Source organism: Schistocerca piceifrons, chromosome 2, assembly GCF_021461385.2.
Source record: "Schistocerca piceifrons isolate TAMUIC-IGC-003096 chromosome 2, iqSchPice1.1, whole genome shotgun sequence".
NCBI lineage: Eukaryota > Metazoa > Arthropoda > Insecta > Orthoptera > Acrididae > Schistocerca > Schistocerca piceifrons.
In genome coordinates, this window is record NC_060139.1 from 586,809,993 (window position 1) to 586,823,780 (window position 13,788).

Consider the following 13,788-nt stretch of genomic DNA (forward strand, 5'->3'; position numbering starts at 1 on the left):
CTTCTGAGTGCAAGCCAAATGGACAGATAACTTTCCTTAATCACGCCTAAACAATGAATCTGACTAACCTAAACCGACAAAAATCCGACTAAAACTTTCCGTTATCCAGTGTCCAGTTAAAGCTGCTGACAGGACACGCCCTGAGACCTCTGATGAAAACTGCTAGCGAATTCACACCATTGGTTTAGCCAATAGCGTGCACGGGATACAGATCACGTGTGTGGACGCTGGAGTCTTCTGCGGTGCAGAACACAGTTGCTTCTCTCTCTTGTAATCCAGGTATCGAGCAGAACAGACTTCTTGGAAGGCAGAGCCTTCCGTTGCCCATTTTAATTAATTGTTCGACCTCCTAGACTGGCCTAAACCTGCTAACTTCCTACCCTAGGCGGGCCTTTTGTACTCCGTATATTGAGATATATCCTCTTTATTGTACTTTATACCCTGTTTTTGTGTTAACTGCAGCCCTAGATGCCCACCCTCTAATCTTGACAGCTCGACCTCCTACACACTGCCGCCACGAGGCATATTTGACAACCTTCTTCCCCCTTCTCTGCCATTTTATACATTAACATAGTTGTCAGAAGTTTCTTTCCCCATCCCCAAACCACGTACTCTTTTACAATGGTGTCAGGAGTGGGATGTAACAATTATATCTCCCCTTCCTGGTACGCACTCTTTTACACCAGAGACACATCATAAATTACGCGCAGGCAAGTAATGTAGCAACAACAGTACCTGGAAATCTTCCATTCTCGAATCAATCTTTACAAAATCATACTTACAAAATTCAACATCCTCCGTATTTTTATTTCTCCTTTGCAAACAATTTCCAGACCGATCAGTAGCTGACAAACACACAACTCACTCAGTAGCTTCCCTTAAAATGGTACAGCAATGACAGTGCTACTAGCAACCAAAGAGACACCCTTGTCCTCAGAACCTTTGTGGAGTAACATATTGGCCGCTAAAAACTACTCTTTGGTATGAAGTGTAACACATCGAAAGAAAATATAGCGTACTTCACATTTCTGAAATACTAAAAATAAACCATCCCTTTGTTCTCAGAACTACGTCTGGACCGCTCGTCATTTGTTTTTTCTTGGGCTAACAACCTTCTCCACTCTCGAATGACGTTTTCCAAGACACAGTTGAAAAGGAGCGGGAATAGTCCATCGCCTTGTCTTACTGCCGTTCTGATTGTAAAGGCTTCTGAAATCTCACCCATAAATTTTATTTTTGACACTGTCTTAGGAAGAGTTTGTTTGATCAGCTTTCTTGATGTATCACCCACCCCAAATGGTTCAAATGGCTCTGAGCACTATGGGACTTAACTACTGAAGTCATCAGTCCCCTAGAACTTAGAAATACTTAAACCTAACTAACCTAAGGACATCACACACATCCATGCCCGATGCAGGATTCGAGCCTGCGACCGTAGCGGTCTCGCCGTTCCACACTGCAGCGCCTAGAACCGCACGGCCACTTCGGCCGGCTCACCCACCCCAAACTCTTCCAAAATGTTCATCAATGCCTCTCTGTCGATGGAGTCATATGCCTTCAGAAAATCAACAAATACGACCACGTAGTTATTTCCTCCAGTTTTTTGTACCTGATGATGTTCCTCAGGTTAAAGATCTGTTCTGGGCAAGAACGGCCCTTGCGGAAACCAGCTTGATATTCCCCAGTCAGTTGGTCAAGATGACCTATTCTGTTCTGTATTGCTTTGGAGAGAATCTTATATGGAACAGATACTAATGACATGCCCCTATTGTTACTGACATTCTTCTTAACGCCTTTCGTATGTAGAGGATGGATTAAAGCTGACTGTCATTCACTTTGTATCATCACAGTTCTCCAGATCTCCTCAAAAAGTTGGACTAGTACATTTAGAGTTTCATTATTTGCCAGCTTCACTAATTCCGCCACTATTGAATCTTCTCCAGCTGCCTTATTATTCTTAAGGTTGTTGATGATCTCATTGATCTCCTCTTTACCAGATGGAGAAGAGTTGGGAAGTTTATGGATCAGGGTACATACAGGGGATCTTCCTTTAGGTTCATCACAGCCGGCCGGTGTGGCAGAGCGGTTCTATGCGCTTCAGTCTGGATCCGCGCGACAGCTATGGTCGCAGGTTCCAATCCTGCCTCGGGCATGGATGTGTCTGATGTCCTTAGGTTAGTTAGGTTTAAGTAGTTCTAAGTTCTAGGGGACTGATGACCTCAGATATTAAGTCCCATAGCGCTGAGAGCCATTTGAACCATTTTTTAGTTCATCACAATTAAGTAGGTTTTCAAAATAACGAGACAAGACCGTGCAGGTTTCTTTGTTTGTTAGGCCGAGTTTTCCATTTTCGTCTCTAAAAAGAAAAAAGACTAGGGGATTGGTATCCTTTCAAATTCTTCTTGAACGTCTGATGGAAGTCTCCGGAAATCCTGATCGATCTGTTCTAACTGCTGTCTCTCATACAATCGCTTAGCCCTTCGTAAAGTTGAGGCTGCATATTTTCGAACTCCACGGAATGCATCAAAATCTTCAGGTCTCCTTGTCGAGTTCCAATTTTTCCAGGAATATGTTCTTTGGGCCATCACAAACCTCATTCCACCATCTGTTCTTTCTCTTTTTAGCTGTCGGGATTGCAATATTAGCTACTTGTTGGATCTTGGAGGCGATGTCCGTCCATTTATGAGATTCAAATTTCAGTTACTGGTGGTATTGTTCCAATATGTTTTTATTGATTTTGAGCTTCACAACGTCACATTTATGAATTTTATTTCCGGTTTTCACTGCCTTCTTGAGGGAGATGAAATTCATTTTGATCTTGGAGAGGTAATGATCCGAATCAAACTGGGCGCCTCTTCGCACTTTAACATTCATTATTTCATTAATTGCTGTCCTAGAGATTGACGCATGATCATTTTGTTTCTCTCCACACACATTACCTGGTGATCGCCAAGTCTTCTGCTTGCTTTGTTTCTGTTTGTAAGATGTTGACATTATCTGAAGACTGAAGAATCGACACAGATTGACGAGTCTTATGACATTTCTGTTAGTCATCTTGTGAGCAGGATACTTTAAATCATTTATTTGAATTGCGGTTGTATTTCCAGCTGAGCATTGAAGTCACGTAGTAGGCTCTTCATGTTCTTAGTTAGTATTTTCTCTAACTGTTCTTCAAGAAGGTCCCAGAACTATCCAACTTTTTAGGGATTACGTCTGTTGTCTTCGTTGATTGGTGCATGCCCATTGATCAGTGTGTATCCTTTGTTACCACAGTTGAGAGTTAGGATAGAAAGTCTCTCAGAAGGTCTGAAGAATTTTACGATTGAACTGACAACCTCCTTGCGAACAACAAAAGCTGTGCCAAATACATGCATGTCCTTACCTATTTTGACTGCCCTTTTGCCTTTATAAATCTTGTGACCCTCAATGTCCATTGTGTCTTCATCTAGGTATCTGGTGTCCTGGATGGCCAAGATAGTTATGTCATGTTTGTTCATCATCATCGTCAACTCTTTGTGTTTCCCAACTTTCAATAGAGAATTGACGTTCAAAGTACCAAAATAGTAATTATGTTTTGTCTTGAATTTTGTATACGTAGTCGTGTCTTCAAAGTATCAAGGTTCAGGCTCCCCAGAATCCGTAGGCCTGATTGCACAAATTCTTCCCGGTAATACAACCGAAGTTGTAAGCCCCGGAGCGTGATAGTAGGCCGCTCCCTTGGAGTCAGACGCCCTTCGCAGCCGCTTCTCTGAATAACAGACGCTTCTAAATGAAGATAGCTCATCTGCTTTATTCACCGTTGGGACATGGTTGTCATATTCCACCTTCAAAGGCGTTGACCATCCTCACCGTCACCCTGGTAGGGTCCCTCACAAGTTACTATTAGCCGGGGCAGCTGTACCAAGGTTTCGTTAAAGAGGTGTTACTCCTCTATCACTCCCCCTTTGGTCTGGCTTGTGACAGACAGAGCCTGGTTCTGGCCAGGTTAAACCAGAAATCTTACTATTGATGCGAAGGGTAATAACAAGTGCACTTATCTTCTTGCTAAATTGGGTATTCATTTCGAGTCAGTACCCAAAAATTGTCAAGAGATTTTCTTTTAATTCATTTCGAAGTGTTCTGTCACTTGAGAGTTCTATTATCTTCCCTTGTTCTACTGTTCACAGACGGTCTGTTATGACTTTATCGAACGGATTGTAAATACACTAATATTCAGACGCAGTTTCTGGAAATTTATCTTTGAATTGTTGACGAAGATTTTCCAGACTTACTCCGCCGATTCCACTAACTTTACCTACATCCAGCTCATTTTCTTCCATGAAATCATTCTGACAAGATAACACTTGTCAGTTTTCCTTCTCCAACTGCATTTTCCGAAGTCCAAGTTTTCTTTTAAAGGCAAGTACTTTCTGACTCAGGAACGTGATATTCCTATTTCGGCCTTCAAGTGGTAGGACAACGTCAGAAGCCATTTTTCATCCAGGAACAGACCCGCGAGTATAGGTCTTCTTTTCAGTAGGAGAAGACGATGTTCATCCTCCAGCTCCACAATGTGACGAAGAACTTTACCATGTGCAGTACAGGCAAATCACGAGTAGAACCCACCTTCTCGCAAAGAATGGAGTGCAGCTTACTGCTACCCCGTGCTTTCACAAAATTTCCAACCCTGATCGTTCAGCTCTTTATTGACTTTCGGTTGCACTACTTTAGAAGCCAATATCTCCCTGTGTATCAGTATCAGGCAACGTGTGAATTTTACAGAAGCAGAAACAGCACACACTCTTTCCGTAAGCCTCTTTTTATTTCCAGTAAATGCTGCAGCCCCATCGCTACATATACCAACACAATTTTTCCATTACACGCTGATGAAAAAAAAAAAGCAATCGCAAGAAAGAAAATATGTCATCAAGTCATCAAGCTGCAGGGTAAATTCTAGGCTATCATGAAGACGAGGTAGCATCTGAGTTTTCATCATCTGAGAGTGGTATCGACTTCAGATTCTAGCCAAACATTCCTCCATGCATGATTTCGTACGTTTTGACGGCTGGGGGAAGAACTAATTTCTCACCAATAATTTGTGGTCATTTGGATTTTGCAGTTAAGTAGCATACTTCTAGGAACTCTCTTAGGGCTTTCTTAGGGACAGACATCTGCTTTCTGCGGAATTTAACATTTTCTTTCAGTGGTCGCTCATGATGCTTAGAGGTCGTTCGGTTTACTGCCATGGTCTGCATGTTTTGTACGCAGGTGTCTCTTTCTTTTTGTAGACCCCGGGCTATCCTTGGCTAAAATCTCCAAACAGAGAACACGTTGTAGTCGTTTCTCATTACTTGAAAGAATGACTATAAAGCTTAATATCAGACAAGCAAATTGATATTTACGCACTTCAGTTTTGCGTTTAGAACTAATGTTGCTGATCGGAACAGAGAAAGAACCGCTAGGAGAGTATATTTTGACCAAACATAAATTAAGGAGAAGAGACTCTAGGTGAATCATTTCCATGGGATCTCTTGTTGACACTTAGAATCAGTCACTTATCAATAGGAATGGTGACTCTTTTACCTTTTTTTAACTACTTCTATTGAGCACGCGCTAGAACTCAATGTCTAGGTAACACACTACCTTTGAACTGACTATTAGTAATCAAGTGTTTTCTAGGGGTTCCCAACGTCTTGCACCATTTTAGATTGTCGAAAGATTTTTCTACGTCGACGTATCCTACGCACGTGTCTTGATTTATCTTAAGTCTTGCTTCCATTATCAGCTGCAACGTCAGAGCTGCCTATCTGGTGCCTATACCTTTCCTAAAGCCAAATTGATCACCATCTAACGGATCCTTAGTTTTCTTTTCCAGTCTTCTGTATACGAGTGCAATTCTTGTCAGTAACTTGAATCCATGAGCTGTTAATCGAATTGTACGATTATTCTCGCACTTCTCGACTGTTTCTATCTTAGGAACTGTGTGTATGTTCTTTTTCAAATAGTCTGATGGTGTATCGCCAGCCTCATGCATTCCACACACCAACGTGAACAATCGTTTTATTGCCGTGTCCCCAAGACATTTTTAGAAATTCGGATGGAGTGTTATCAGTCCCTTCTACCTAATTTAATTTAACTGTTGTAGAGCTGTTCCACCCTATCGACTGCTGTTTCTTCTTCTGTCACATCATGAGATAAATCCTTCCCCTCAAAGAGAAGAGGCCTTCAACGTCTCTTTTCACCTATCTATCCTCTCCTCTGCATTTCACAGTGGAATTTCGTCTGCGCTCTCAATGTTGCAGACCTTTTTTTATTTCACAAAAGGTTTTTTTAACTTTCCCACATGCTGAGTCGGTCCTTCCGACAATCATTTCTTCTTGGATTTCCTGACTTTTTCATGCAGCCATTTCGCCTTAGCTTCCCTGCACTTCCTATTGATTTCATTCCTAAATGACTTGCAGTTCTGTATTTCTCAATTTTACCAGAATATTTTTGTACTTCCTTCTTTCCTCGATCAACCGAAGTATTTCTTCTGTTAACCACGGTCTCTTCGCAGTTACCTACTTCGTACTTAAAATTTTTCTCTCCAACTTTGGTACTTCTCTAAAAAGATACCTTGCCTATAGAGCTATTCATTATCACAGTACCTATAGCCCAAGAGAAATTCACGCGTATCCTTTCATTCCTTAGTAATCTCACGTCTTGGCACATTGATTCTCCGTGTATAGACTCTTAGACTTTAGCTCACTTTTCATCGTTACTAAATTGTGATCTACGTCTATATCTGCTCCCGGGTACGCCTTACAATCCAGAGTCGTATTTCGGAATCTCTACAAGACCATGATGTAATCTAACTGATATCTTCCCTAATCTCCCGGCCTTTCCCAAGTACTCCTCTTCCTCTGGTGATTTTTGAACAGAGTATTCCATATTACCATCTGAATTTTTTTGGAGAAGTCATTTAGTCTTTCTCTTCTTTCATTCCTAATACCAAGCCCATATTCTCCCGTAACCCTTTCTTCTACCCCTCCCCTACAACCGCATTCCAATCACTACGACTGTTAAACTTTCATCTCCTGTTACGTATTGAATTACCCATTCCATATCCTCATATACTTTCCCTATCCCTTTGTGTTCTACTTGCGACATCGGCTTCTATACCTGAACTACAGTTGTACTTGTCGGTTTGCTGTCGATTCTGATGAGAACGACCCTATCACTGAACTGTTCGCAGTAACTCACTCCGTGCCTGCGTTCCTACTCATAACGAATCATAGTCCCGTTATACCGTTTTATGCTGCTGTTGCTATTACCCTATTCTAATGTGACTAGAGATCCCTGTCTTCTTTCCATTTTACTTCACTCCCCACCCCCAACACTATATCTAGACTTAGCCTTAGCATTTCCCTTTTCAGATTGAAACGTCCCCTTAGAAAAATTTATGAATGACTGTGCTGATAAACCTTTTACATTATTTGCTTTTCGAACAGCTGAGCAAAACTGAGCGTACTCAGACATTTCGCTCTTTACTTATTCTGATCAACACTAAACTGACACACAATATTTTTAGCGCAACGCAATCTGACTTTTAATAATCCCTACAAAAGAATGACCCTGACTAACAATAACCTATACCTTTCATGAATCACTTAACTCACAAAAATCTTCGTTACTCAAACTACTGCAATACAGCGAGCGCCAATACTGCCAGCTAAATAAAAGATTCTAACTACTGAAGTCACTAATTACTGATAGGCATAGTTAGCAAATGAAAGATTTTGATGAAGAACAAACAATGTATTTACCTTAATAGTGTTCGAATGCCATAATATATATATATATATATATATATATATATATATATATATATATATATATATATATATCAGTTCATGACATCCAGTCTTACAAATTTACTCTTTCGGGCAGGCACACGTACAGATCATCCGCTCTCAAAACTCTGTCATTTCTCACCCCACATCCACCACTGCTGGCGGCTCACCTCCAACTGCGCAACGCTACTCGCTGTTAACATCCAACTGCCCGACACTACAATAGCGAATTCCAACAATGCCAACCAGCCACAGACTTCACACAGCACAGTCGGTGATTTTCATATAGAGCGCTACGTGTCGTTACAAACATAAAAACCTAAACAGCCTACTTACAAGATTTTGTGACTTCCCTACCACGTTCCGACCCGTGGAATGTTTTCCTTTCGCTGATTATTTACTGTTTCTCTCATGGTCACCTCCTCCTTGCCAGTCCCTTCCCGGAAATCCGGAATCTTTGCCCAATAGAGAGATCATCATGATACTCTTTGAATAACAGACCACGTGTCCTGTTGATACACGTTATGTGTATTTAATTCATTGGTTTCCATTGCCTTTTCCATGGTCATGCCGTTGATCAATGCTGATTTTCCGCCTTTTCCGGTCAGTTTCTCACACGAAGGGCGGGAGAGTGCCCGAACCTCTGTCCGCTCCTTCTGTCTCTTTGACAACGCCGTTGGCAGAGTGAGGGAGACTTCTTGTGCTCGAAGTCTTTGCTGCCTTTGCTGACGATTCAAAATTAAAGCTGTGGCGGCGTTATAACCCGGGACCGAAGACTTTTTCACTATCAATCAAAGACAAGATAACGAGTGTCATTAGTAGTTGTTAAAAGTTTGGTAAATAGCTAACGCTGCGTGTGATCGGTGACGGGGTGTGTGATGAAATACTAGCGACTTTTCTCAGCATTCCTGGCGACAGGACATACTGGTCAGTCGTCTTGAAATAAGCCAGCAAATTAATGCTGGACGAGCCTTCTTGGTTCAAAAATGGTTCAAATGGCTCTGAGCACTATGGGACTTAACATCTATGGTCATCAGTCCCCTAGAACTTAGAACTACTTAAACCTAACTAACCTAAGGACATCACACACATCCATGCCCGAGACAGGATTCGAACCTGCGACCGTAGCAGTCGCGCGGTTCCGGACTTAGCGCCTAGAACCGCTAGACCACCGGGGCCGGCCGCCTTCTTGGTTAACGGGAATGAGAATCTGAGGCTAGCTATATTTGTTCACCAGAAATCGTTTTCTTAGACAATATGAATTATAAATATTTCAATAAAAGGCGTTACCTTCTTACTCTTGCCCCCCCCCCCCCCCCCTCACCGCCCAATTTTGTGGACGGGTATATCAGCGGCGCTAGGCGCCATTTTGTATTACTTATGTCCCTGATAGGCGGACGGCGTAGGCAACGTGCACCGTGTGTTGCCTACAATCAAGATACCTTCTATATATGGATGGAGACAGGCCCAGCAAAATTACAGATCCAGATCCGTTTCTAAAATATCTTTCACCGCTTATACTCTACTGGCCATTAAAAGTTCTACACCACAAAGATGACGTGCTACAGACGCGAAACTTAACAGACAGGAAGAAGATGCTGTGGTATGCAAATGATTAGCGTTTCAGAGCATTCACGCAAGGCTGGGCGCCGGTGGCGACACCTACAACGTGCTGACATGAGGAAAGTTTAAAACCGATTTCTCATACACAAACAGCAGTTCACCGGCGTTGCCTGGTGAAACGTTGTTGTGATGTCTCGCGTAAGGAGGAGAAATGCGTACCATCACGTTTCCGACTTTCATTAAGGTCGGATTGTGGCCTATCGCGATTGTGGTTTATCGTATCGCGACACTGCTGCTCGCGTTGGTCGAGATCCAATGACTGTTAGCAGAATATGGAATTGGTGGTTTCAGGAGGGTAACACGGAACGCCGAGCTGGATACCAACGGCCTCGTATCACTAGCGGTCGAAATGACAGGCATCTTATCCGCATGGATGTAACGGATCGTGCAGCCACGTCTCGATCCCTGAGTCAACAGATGGGGACGTTTGCAAGACAACAACCATCTGCACGAACAGTTCGACGACGTTTGCAGCAGCATGGACTATCAGCTCGGAGACCATGGCTGTGGTTACCCTTGACGATGCGTCAGAGACAGGAGCGCCTGCGATGGTGTACCCAACGACGCACCTGGGTGCACCAATGGCAAAACGTCATTTTTTCGGATGAATCCAGGTTCTGTTTACAGCATCATGATGGTCGCATCCGTGTTTGGCGACATCGTGGTGAACGCACATTGGAAGCGTGTATTCGTCATCGCCATACTGGCGTATAATCCGGCGTAATGGTATGGGGTGCCATTGGTTACACGTCTCGGTCACCTCTTGTTCACATTGACGGCACTTCAAACAGTGGATGTTACATTTCAGATGCGTTACGACCCGTGGCTCTACCCTTCATTCGATCACTGCGAAACCCTACATTTCAGCAGGATAGTGCACGACCGCATGTTGCAGGTCCTGTACAGGCTTTTCTGGATACAGAAAATGTTCTACTGCTGCCCTGGCCAGCACATTCTCCAGATTCACCAATTGAAAACGTCTGGTCAATGGTGGCCGAGCAACTGGCTCGTCACAATACTCCAGTCACTACTCTTGATGAAATGTGGTATCGTATTAAGCTGCATGGGCAGCTGTACCCGTACATGCCATCCAAGCTCTGTTCGATTCAATGCCCAGTCGTATCAAGGCCGTTATTACGGCCAGAGGTGGTTGTTCTGGGTACTGATTTCTCAGGAACTATGCACCCAAATTGCGTGAAAATGTAATCTCATGTAAGTTCTAGTATAATATATTTGTCCAATGAATACCCGTTTATCATCTGCATTTCTTCTTGGTGTAGCAATTTTAATGGCCAGTAGTGTAGATACTTGCTCTTAAGGTTCCCTATTAATTTACGGGTTTAAGCAGTGTGCAGAACCCATGGTTAGTAGACTCTGCTAGTTCGGTGAATTCTCGTCGTTCCAGGTCCAGAAAGTACTAAAGGATGCATATCGTCGCCGAGAAATACCAGTGAATATTTTACCTCTAACAGAACTTATTTCCTATTACGCTCTGTTCCTCCATGAGATCAAAAAAATAGGTTCAAATGGCTCTGAGCACTATGGGACTCAACTGCGGAGCTCATTAGTCCCCTAGAACTTAGAACTAGTTAAACCTAACTAACCTAAGGACATCACAAACATCCATCCCCGAGGCACGATTCGGACCGGCGACCGTAGCGGTCTTGCGGTTCCACACTGCAGCGCCTTTAACCGCACGGCCACACCGGCCTCCATGAGGTCAACAGCGCTGTAGACAACAGCGCTGTATTTGATGTTGTGTTTCTTTTCTTCCGGAAGCCATTCAACACCGCCCGCACTGCCCTTTATTGAAAAAAATACTGCCTTAGCGAGCACGGGACCAGATTTGCGACTAGATTCCCTACAGACAGAACTCATAACGTCGCCCTTAACCGGACAAAAGTTCTGGAGTATCCAAAGTAAGTGTGACAGGACTATAAATAGAATGAAATTTTCACTCTGGAGCGGGGAGCGCGCTTATTTGAATTTCCTTGTAGATTAAAGCTGTGTGCTGGATTGAAACTCGAACTCGAGATTTATGCCTTCGCGGCCAAGGTCTCCACCAACTGAGCTACGCAAGGAGGACTCAGAACTCCTCTTCACCGCTGTACATCCGCCCGTGCCTCGTCTGCTTTCGTCCCCGTGTGCTGGTCTTGCAAGTTTCGCAGGAGAACTTCTGTGAAGTATGGAAGGTAGAAGACGAAGCACTGGAGGAAGTAACGTTGTGAGGGCAGGTGTTGTGCTTGTGTAGCTCAGTCGGCAGAGCACAGACCCGCGAAAGGCAAAGGTCTCGTGCTCGTGTAGCGGTTGCGGCAGGTAGGTTTAACATGCCACGAAGTATCGGGACAGTTACTGTATACACTGTGTACAGATGATACAGCAGAAAGGTCAGAAGGTCATTGAGAGCCTCCTCAGATGGTACAGTTATCTATAAGAAAGTAACAACGCCAGAAGACAGTATCGATTTGCAGAATGACCTGTAGAGGACTGATAAACGGAGTACGCCCTGTCAGTTGACTTTGAACGTAAATATATGTAAATAAATGCCGTTATGGCCGAGCGGTTCTATGCGCTTTAGTCTAGGCGCTACTGTCGCAGGTTCGAATCCCGCTTAGGGCATGGATGTGTGTGATGTCCTTAGGTTAGTTAGGTTTAAATCGTTCTAAGTCTACGGGACTGATGACCTCAGGTATTAAATCCCATAGTGCTCAGAGCCATTTGATCCATTTGAAATGTAACATATTACGCATAGGCCTACATACGGAAAGAAATCGATAATAAAAATACACTATTGATAAAAAATTGATGGAAACAGTATCTATCGTAAAATACATGGGAGTACTTATTTAAAGTGACGATAAATGGGCTGCACACATAAAAATAGTAGGAAAAATAGCTGTCACACCGAGATACCTGATATGGATCTTAGGGAAATGCAACTCATCCACGAAGGAAGTAGCTCACAACGTGCCTTTTCGACCAATTTTTGAGTAATGTTCGCCAATCTGGGATTATTACAAGATAGGACTGATAGAAGAGGCAGGAAAGATCCAACGATGAGCAGTGCATATCGTCACTGTATCTTTTAGTCGGCGCGACAGCATTACACAGACGCTCAACAAATTTCAGTGGCAGGCATCAGAACAGAAGCGTTGTGCACCACGGAGAGCTTTACTACTCAAGCTTTCACAGAGACTTTCCGGAAAGTGTCGGAAAACGTACTAATTTTTCCCACATACATCCCGCGAAATGACGTCAAGAAAATACGAGAAATTGGAGCTAATACTGGGGCTTAACAAGAATCGTTCTTACCACACGGCATTCGCGAGTGCAACATAGACTGGAATACCCTCCACCACACACCGTTAGGTGGCTTGCGGAGTATGATGTGAATGTAGATGTTGACTACCCTCCCTCCAAGATAAAATATTGCGGCTTCCCCAAAGAGAAATTCTTAATTTAGACACGAACTTGATTTGGTACCCCTCATAATAGTACTTTTGTTATTAAAATTTGTTTGACACCAAGTCGTGTTCTTTTCAGGTGTCTAGAAACACGGTATCCATCTCATTGCCTTGAACCACTGCTTTCAGGGAGTCACGTCACGGAAGTGCTAGTTGGATTTCAAATGATCGATGTTTGCGCAATCCGTACTGGAGGAGATCATTCGGTTATAAACACATCGTTACATTTGAGCTAGGTTCTACAGCAGATGGATGGCTCCAGTATTTTTGTGGATCACTTCAGTTACCCTCCTTGTAGACGGATTTGCATTGTGGCTTTCTTCCATCTACTGCGCACAGCTATTTATTCTAGAGGTCTTTGTTGTAATACTCGTAGAAAGAAGCGGCTGAGAGTGCACTGAATATGTCAGTAATGCACTGCGGTAGCTCAAAGTGCGGGCGAGGCAGTGCAGACGAGGTGGGTACGCTGAGTGCGCCTTTGCAGCCCGGAGCGCCGCGTCGGCCTGCAGGCAGTTAGTTGGTCGCGCCTGCGCAAGTGCAGCCGTCCGCACACCGCACATCCGTCGCGCCCATCCAGCCGTGCCTAATGCCGCCTCATCGCCGCTGTTTGCCCTGTGCTGCCGGCTAATGCCCCCCCCCCCCCCCCCTCGCAGCCACTGGGCGCATGTCTCCTTGAATTACTGTAATTGCTCCTGGCCACAGTACCGCGGAGCAACAACAGAGAATTGGATAGCACGCTGGAAACAAGAAAGAATGCAAGTTCAAGCCATAAAAAGAAACACCAGAATAACCTCAACAAACATCAACGAGCCACTTTTTGTGAATCTTTAATTATGCTAGGATCCGTTTCTAACCTTTCTCCGTCTTCACGTAGCGTGTAATACATTATA